The following is a 7,717-nucleotide window of genomic DNA, read 5'->3' on the forward strand; positions in this document are numbered from 1 at the left end:
TCACAAGCTGATTGCATAATCCCACGAATAAACCTCTAGCTGCCAGCTGATAGATCCCCGAACTGCTGATCGCTCGACTCCCCGAGCTATCATTACCAACATAATACTTAGTCAAGAACTAATGAATCCTTCTTAGGGAAAAATGACTATTTTACCCCTAGTCAAATTCAAAGTCAACGCTTGGTCAAAGTCAAAGTCAAAGTCGAGGTTAACTTCCAGTTGACCCAACTCATCGAGTTACCTCCTAACTCATCGAGTTCTTATGCTATTCAGACTCGTGATAAACCGAGTCAACTCATCGAGTCCCTTCACAGACTCATCGAGTTCCACGTGGTACGGAGTCGGGACAAGTCTACTCAACTCGTCGAGTTCTTATGCTATTCAGACTCGTGATAAATCGAGTCAACTCGTCGAGTCCCTTCACAGACTCGTCGAGTTCCACGTGGTATGAAGTCGGGACAAGTCTACTCAACTCGTCGAGTTCCTTTCTAGACGCAATGAGTTCATGCAAAAATGAGAAACGAGGAAACCCTCTTCAACTCGTCAAGTTGGCTATCCAAGACGTCGAGTTACTTTGGTCTACTTCTCATTCAGTCACTTTTAAGCCAAACTAAGGCTCCCAGTTGCAGATCTAACTTCCTAGGACATGATTACCATGTAAAGTTGTAAACTTTACGTGCATGCAAGTTCCAAATGCCAACAACTAGGCTAAAAGAAAGGTTAGACTATGGAGAAGGGCTCATGCTTGAAGCTTTACAACATTAAGGGCTTAGGAGAGTCCAGATATGAAGTTGCAACTTCAGATCATGCTCCTCCCAAGAATTAGTCCACAAAAGTGCTAGAAATGGCTTCAAAGCTTAAGATGAAGATATCTATCAATAGAATGATCAATGACTCAAGGTAACGACTTGTTACCTTCCAACTGCTGCCAAACTGAAGTAGACGTTGGATCTACAAGCTCTCCTTTGTTCCTAGCCTTCAATCCTTCAATACATACACCAACAATGGGACTCTTAGCCTCATAATGCTCAAAAATGGAGTTAGATGACTAGGGTTTTGCTTATGGGCGTGAGATGGTAGTAAGGAGGCTGGGAGAGAGGCTTAGTGCTCTTTAAATAGGGTACAAAAACCTGGATTTAAGGTTTCCCAAACCTGACCAACTTGTCGAGTATGTCCTTCCACCCGCATCCTAATCTTGCTTCTACTCATCGAGTGACCCTCCTTGGACTCGCCGATTAGACCATTTTTGACTTAAGTTTTTTCTTCCTTTAATTGACCTTTTGGATTCCGAGTGTTACATAAACTTGGATCGTTGTCATCGATCTAAAATAGGAGAAAGGTTATTACTTACTACATCACCTCGGGGTCACCTTCTAGTAACGTTGTCCAAGGCTTGCTTAGTTTTCCTTGCGGTGCCTTGGCTCCAACTCAGCACATCGCATCCAATGTATAAAACAAGGCCTTAGCGATTGCTTGTTACAAATCGTTTCTAAATAATTTCATATTTGATAATGTAACACCATGACTCCCAGGTACAAGTTTTAAAGCATTATATACATATTTATGGACTTACTCGACAAGTTTCTTGCCCCCAACTCATCGTGTAGAGGCGTGTTAGCCTGCGTGGATTATTTGATCTACTCGACGAGTCGGAGGACTCGGACTCGACGAGTAGGAGTTGGGAGATGAAACCCTAATTTTTAGGGTTTATACCCTATTTAAAGGACCTTAAGTCCCTTCCTCCGATCCTTTACCACTCCCTTGACGGCTAATAGAAACCATAATCGTTATTAACCTTGTTCTTGAGTGATTGTGAGGCTTAAAGAGTGATTTTGGTGCTTTGTGTGAAGTATAAGAAGCTTAGAGCAAAAAGGAGATTTTGGATCTGACTCTACTTCATCTTGGCATCATTTTGAAGGTAACAAGTCATTACCTTGGTTAATCTTTAGTTAAATATCTTCATGTTTGGGTTTAGGGCTATCTTTAGCACATTTAGGAGTCATTTCGAGTATTGGGGCAAGATCTGAAGTTGTAACTTCAGATCTAGACTCCCCTTGGTCCTTATAGCTATAAAGTTAGGAGATTTGGCAAGCTTTGACCTTTCCCTTTGAGTTAACATTTCCCTTAGTCTAGTTTTGGCATTTAGGACCATGCATGTACGTAAAGTTTGCAACTTTACGTGAAAACCATGTCCTAGGAGGTTGGATCTACAATATGGAGCTTTAGGTGGCTTAAAAACATTTTGTATAAGTAATGGACTGCATGAACTCGACGAGTCGCTTAGCCGACTCGGCGAGTCGGATGAAGGTTTCCCGTATTTGATTTTGCATGAACTCGGTGAGTCACTAAGAGGACTCGACGAGTCAATTAGGGTTTTTGGTGACTTCTAAGTTCTTAAGGAACTCGATGAGTTGCTAGCTGCACTCGACGAGTCGAGTCAACATGGACTGTTAACTTTGACTGTTGACTTTGTCTTTGACTAATGGTTGACCAGTTTGACTTATGGGGGTATTTTGGTAATTAGGAATTTATGGAAGTGAACCATTGGCGGATGTAGGTGTTGGACTTAGAGTTGCATTTGGTGGAGTTTGACTTTATCACTTCGAGCTACTTGTGAGGTGAGTTTTCCTCATTATACTCAATGATCGAAGGCACCAAGGTTGACTCTTTTGGATTGTTATCCTGATCTGTTATGATAGTACGATCCGTTAGATAGTATCCTAGTGGATAGGATAATGTTATATTGTTATGATCTGTTAGATCAGTATCCTGGTAGATAGGATGTTATTTGTGTCGTTATGATATGTTAGGTCGGTTTGTATATCTATAGAGTGTTATGTGGTTATCTGATATATATGTACACATGTTTGATTAGTGGTTGAGTCTTATCTGCTTTGTGCGAAAGCCAATAGACCTAAGCATTCCAACCTTATGGTTGTGGGCCGTGAGTATTCCATCCCGAGGATGATTGGACTCATAGTATATGGGCATTCCAACCCGATGGTTGTGGGCCTGGAGTATTCCAACCCGAGGATGATTGGACCCATAATATGTTGGCATTCCAACCCGATGGTTGAGGGCCTGGGGTATTCCAACCCGATGGTTGACTGGATCCATAATATGATGTTTGTGATTATATGTGTTTTGTCGTGTGTATGGGTATTTTGGGGGAAGTCACTAAGCTTTGGGCTTACAATTTCAGTTTTAGGTTCAGGTATTTCAGATGATCACGGGAAGACAAATGCGTGATCGTATAACTCCTCACATTTTAGGACCTTATTTCTGGGATACTCTGATATGAGACTGTTTTGAAAACAAATTTGTAATAACTGTTGGTTTTTTAATGTTTTAAAAAGTTTTAAATTAACATGATTTTTATGGGTGTTATAGATAAGATGTGTTATTGAACGTTGTATCAAACGATTTAAGCCAACTTAAATTTTAATAAATGGGAAAATGACTTACATGCCCAACGTAGTTTCTAAACCGTTAAAAAAACCCAATTATGTTTCGTCTGTTCAAGAAAACCCAACGAACTTAACATTTTATCTAAAAAATACCAATGAAGTTTCACTTTTGTTCAATTCTATTGACATCAAAGAAGAGAAGCAGATGACGTGGCTTATTACTATATCCGAAAAATGACCTGTAAGACCAACAACGTTTACAAACCGTTCAAAAAACTTCAATCATGCTTTGTATATTAAAAAAACCCCAACGAACTTTATATTTTGAATAAACAAAAAATGATATAGATTTTTTGAACGGCTTGGAAACTTTGTTAAGTTTTTTTAGACAAATTGTTAAGTTTGTTGAGTTTTCTTTAACAAATAAAACATGATTTTGGTTTTTTTACCGATCTGTGTGTCAATTATTTATAATAGGTCCTTTTCTTCGAAAAAACTTACAATAATCAAAGTCATTTTCAATAGAACATATTTACCAATGTCTTTTTAACTCTTCATATTATATCACATATTCATAGTGTATATATAAAGGTCTCGGTAAACGACTACTATATAGTATACATGTATAAAGACAAGCGTGACACCCGGTCTCACAAAACCTCTTCCTTTTCCTTTGTGTTTTTGAGAATCGAGTCTTTCGATACCCCTGTGATGGATACATAGAGAGAGAAAGTAGAGAGACAAAGAGGAAGAACCAATGGATGGATATTGTATGAGAAGAAGCAACACTATCACCACTTTACCCTCTTTCTCTTCTGTCTAATCAACATATCCCCATGGCCATTTCTTCACCATCATCATCTTCATCTTTCATGGATACACTCTTCCTCTGTGAAGAACAAGATCATCCATGGGTGCATGACAATGATGATGATGATGATGAATATGATTTTACAGAAACCACCCACCAAGATTCTTCCATGAATGTCCACCAAGATTTCTTCTGGGAAGATGAAGAACTTGTATCTCTCTTCACCAAAGAACAACAACAGCTACAAACACCCCCTTGCACTTTCAATTTTGACATAACAAACCCTTCTCTTTTGCTCGCTCGCAAGGATGCTGTGGATTGGATCCTTAAAGTCAAATCCCATTTCAGTTTCACTCATCTCACTGCGATTCTCTCCATTAATTACCTCGATAGGTTCCTCTCCAGTCTCCATTTCCAGAACGATAAGCCATGGATGATTCAACTCCTCGCTGTTACTTGTCTCTCACTCGCAGCTAAAGTCGAAGAAACTCAAGTGCCATCTCTTCTGGATCTTCAAGTAATGTTTTTTCTTTTTCTTTGCATAAGTTAATTGTACATCATGCATGAAGACTTGTACCTTAATCTGACATATTCATCATACTTCACTCACTCGCTAATGAAAATCGAACTGGGTTTAGCTTTTTTTAGCGTTGATTTGTTACTCAAGTGCTGTAGCAAGTACAACATTAATCTGATTTATCATTAACCACTCGAGTAATTTCCTGTTCTAAAGAATTGTGATTATGTGTTCTTCAGGTGGAGGACACCCAGTACTTGTTTGAGCCGAAAAACATACAAAAAATGGAGCTTTTGGTTATGGCGACTCTGAAATGGAGGATGAACCCAGTTACGCCAATCTCATTTCTTGATCATATTGTAAGAAGACTTGGATTAAAGACTCATCTACTCGGGGATTTCTTCAAGAAATGTGAAGATCTCATCCTGTCGCTAGTCTCTGGTAAGTAGTAATCCATTAAAGTCAAATCTTTCTTTCACTTTGACCAAAAAGTCAAAATCCGTATCAGATCAATAAGAAACAGCATACGATATGGTCATTCATTCGACTTATCATGTTTTTTTGTTGGTTTTCTTTCAATTCAAGATTCAAGATTCGTGGGTTATCAGCCATCGGTACTGGCTACAGCTACAATGCTTCATGTCATCGATCAAGTTGACTTTTTCAACTCTGTTGACTATCAGAATCAGCTTCTTGATGTACTCAAAACCACCAAGGTTTGTCTCCTGTCCTGTGTAGTACTATAATCGGCTTATTGGTATGTAAATCCTCTGGATCAAGGACCTGTACAACTCTATATGCACATGGTACAACATTTAATGAACCACTGATGATTCTTTACCTGACCATACCTTTGACCATGGCGATATACAACATAGTTACAATTATACCCCTAGTACTCCTCGCTATTAAGTTCGAATATTATGAATTTTGATAGAAACATCATATATATATATATAGATTTAATGGGTTGCTTGTTTATTATGGTGGAAATTCGGGGATCGATTTCAAGATTTTGTAATTCGTATGTTTTTTCAACCCATTCGAAAGGGTAACTTTGTCTTTTAATATACCTTTGCACGATATTTTGATTAAAAAATATATGTAGCGTTGTGAAGACGCATTAAAGATACTAAAAGATTTATGTAGGTTTAAAAAAAGATTTGTACTTCATGCATACCCGAGTTGTACGCGATTATTAACCATTGTACATATGCTTGTGCACAGGAGAAAGTAAAGGAGTGCCATGAGATGATCATGGAAGCATCACATCCATGTTCCATAAACCCTAAAAAGCGAAAGCTCGAAGAAGATGATAACATGAACATTAATAGCCCAGTTGGTGATCATATGGATGCATGTATTACATCATCATCATCATCATCATCATCGCCCCATCACCATCATCGTCAACCTCCTATGAAGAAAATGGGAATCATGCAGCAACAAAGGATCGGTTTTGCTGCGTTAAGTTGTCAAACGTTTGCTGATGTCACTTCGAGTCCTCGTTAAATATTTGTTAGAGTTGTCAATAACCTTTTCGAGTTTATTTATGAGATAAATTTTGCTAAATTCAAGTATTTTGTTTTAGCAACACTAGCTATAATAATATATATTGGGTAAATTCTTTTTAACTTTTGCTCGTTTATTCATATTTTACTTATAATATCCGATAATATAAGAATGAAATAATGAATACATGATTAATTGAATATTATGTTTTAAGTTTCTTTTTGTAAAATACGTGAAAATTTGAATTGTAATGCTTCTGTGCATGGTTGCCTGCTGGCAATTAGCAATTTCCAATCGAGCAATAAAGGTGGACACGTGGCTACCGAATTACAGTGTTTGTACTGTGGTATATTTTTTTGGCTCGAAAATTCAATTTACTATTTAGTTCTGTTGATGACACTCGTTGTGTGACTATTTTCAAAATGGAATTATAGTTCGTATTGTTTCGGCGATTATAAAATCCTCTTTCTAATCTTTAGATCTTTTTGAGGGAGTTTAAAATTACTAGTTGATTTTAATTTTGTCATGCAATTAATTGGGTGTTTGTTGGTGTTTTCTTTTTCCTAATTTTAATATGTCAATAAAACTTGAGATTTTATTGAAAACATAGAAGGATTCAAAATGTTGTGAGGAAAATAAATAAAGATGAAGTGTCGCAATCAAAATTATATGAAGGTCAAAAGACAAAAAGTATGGGATGTTGAATTTGGGGGACAGGAAATCTTAAAATATTTATGGGAGTTTAAATGGTCTTGTCCAATAAATTGTTCTTTTGTTTCATCTCTAAAAGTATGCGATATTGAATTTGTGGATGGTTTGATTATTTTGATTGTGTTGAGTTATAAAATAAATTATATGTAACATATTTATATTTTGTTATTTCTAAATATGAAAATAATTGTTATTTTTTTGAACAGATAAAATAAATGAATTAATGTTTTAGGAACTGTGTTCTATATAATTAACAAAATAAATGATTAATTATCTAAACCACTTTTTATTTTGTATCTTTCTCTATTAATCGATTGTAACCAACTACGTAATGATTCTCATGACTCACTATACCAGATCTAGCAGGGGTATCAATGTAATTTACCTAAATAATACGGTAAACACTAAACATGAAAGGAGAAGGTTAAAAAAGGTAATAAAAATTAAATTTGTAAAAGAAAACTATTTTTGGCAAACTTATAAAAGAAGGATCAAATTCTTAGCAAGTATTAAATTTAGGTAAAAAAAAATGTGAATATTAAAGTTGTAACATGTTGTACATGATATATAAAATCATGAACAAAATTTTATAATTGCTCATCTCCTTTATCTCTTTAATGTAAAATAATAATAATAATGTATGATCGGTCCAAACAATGAAAACCGGTTAAACCAAAACAATTTGATTAATTTTGAGCAAATTAATCTCTTTTTTCTCTTTAATGTAAAAAAACGTATCTTCGGTCTAAACAATGAAAA

At 36.2% G+C, this 7,717-nt stretch overlaps 1 pseudogene across 1 annotated transcript; it reads left to right on the forward strand.

Annotated features, from left to right (window-relative positions):
* The first annotated feature begins 4,024 nt into the window (after positions 1 to 4,024).
* Positions 4,025 to 6,369, forward strand: LOC145047337 (cyclin-D3-2-like; annotated as a pseudogene). Its single transcript, XR_013682191.1, has 4 exons — positions 4,025 to 4,735; positions 4,975 to 5,176; positions 5,321 to 5,451; positions 5,963 to 6,369. The product of XR_013682191.1 is annotated as a cyclin-D3-2-like (transcript).
* The last annotated feature ends 1,348 nt before the right edge of the window (positions 6,370 to 7,717 follow it).

The sequence above is a fragment of the Lactuca saligna genome, chromosome 5, assembly GCF_052625555.1.
Source record: "Lactuca saligna cultivar CGN05327 chromosome 5, ASM5262555v1, whole genome shotgun sequence".
In the NCBI taxonomy this organism is placed as follows: domain Eukaryota; kingdom Viridiplantae; phylum Streptophyta; class Magnoliopsida; order Asterales; family Asteraceae; genus Lactuca; species Lactuca saligna.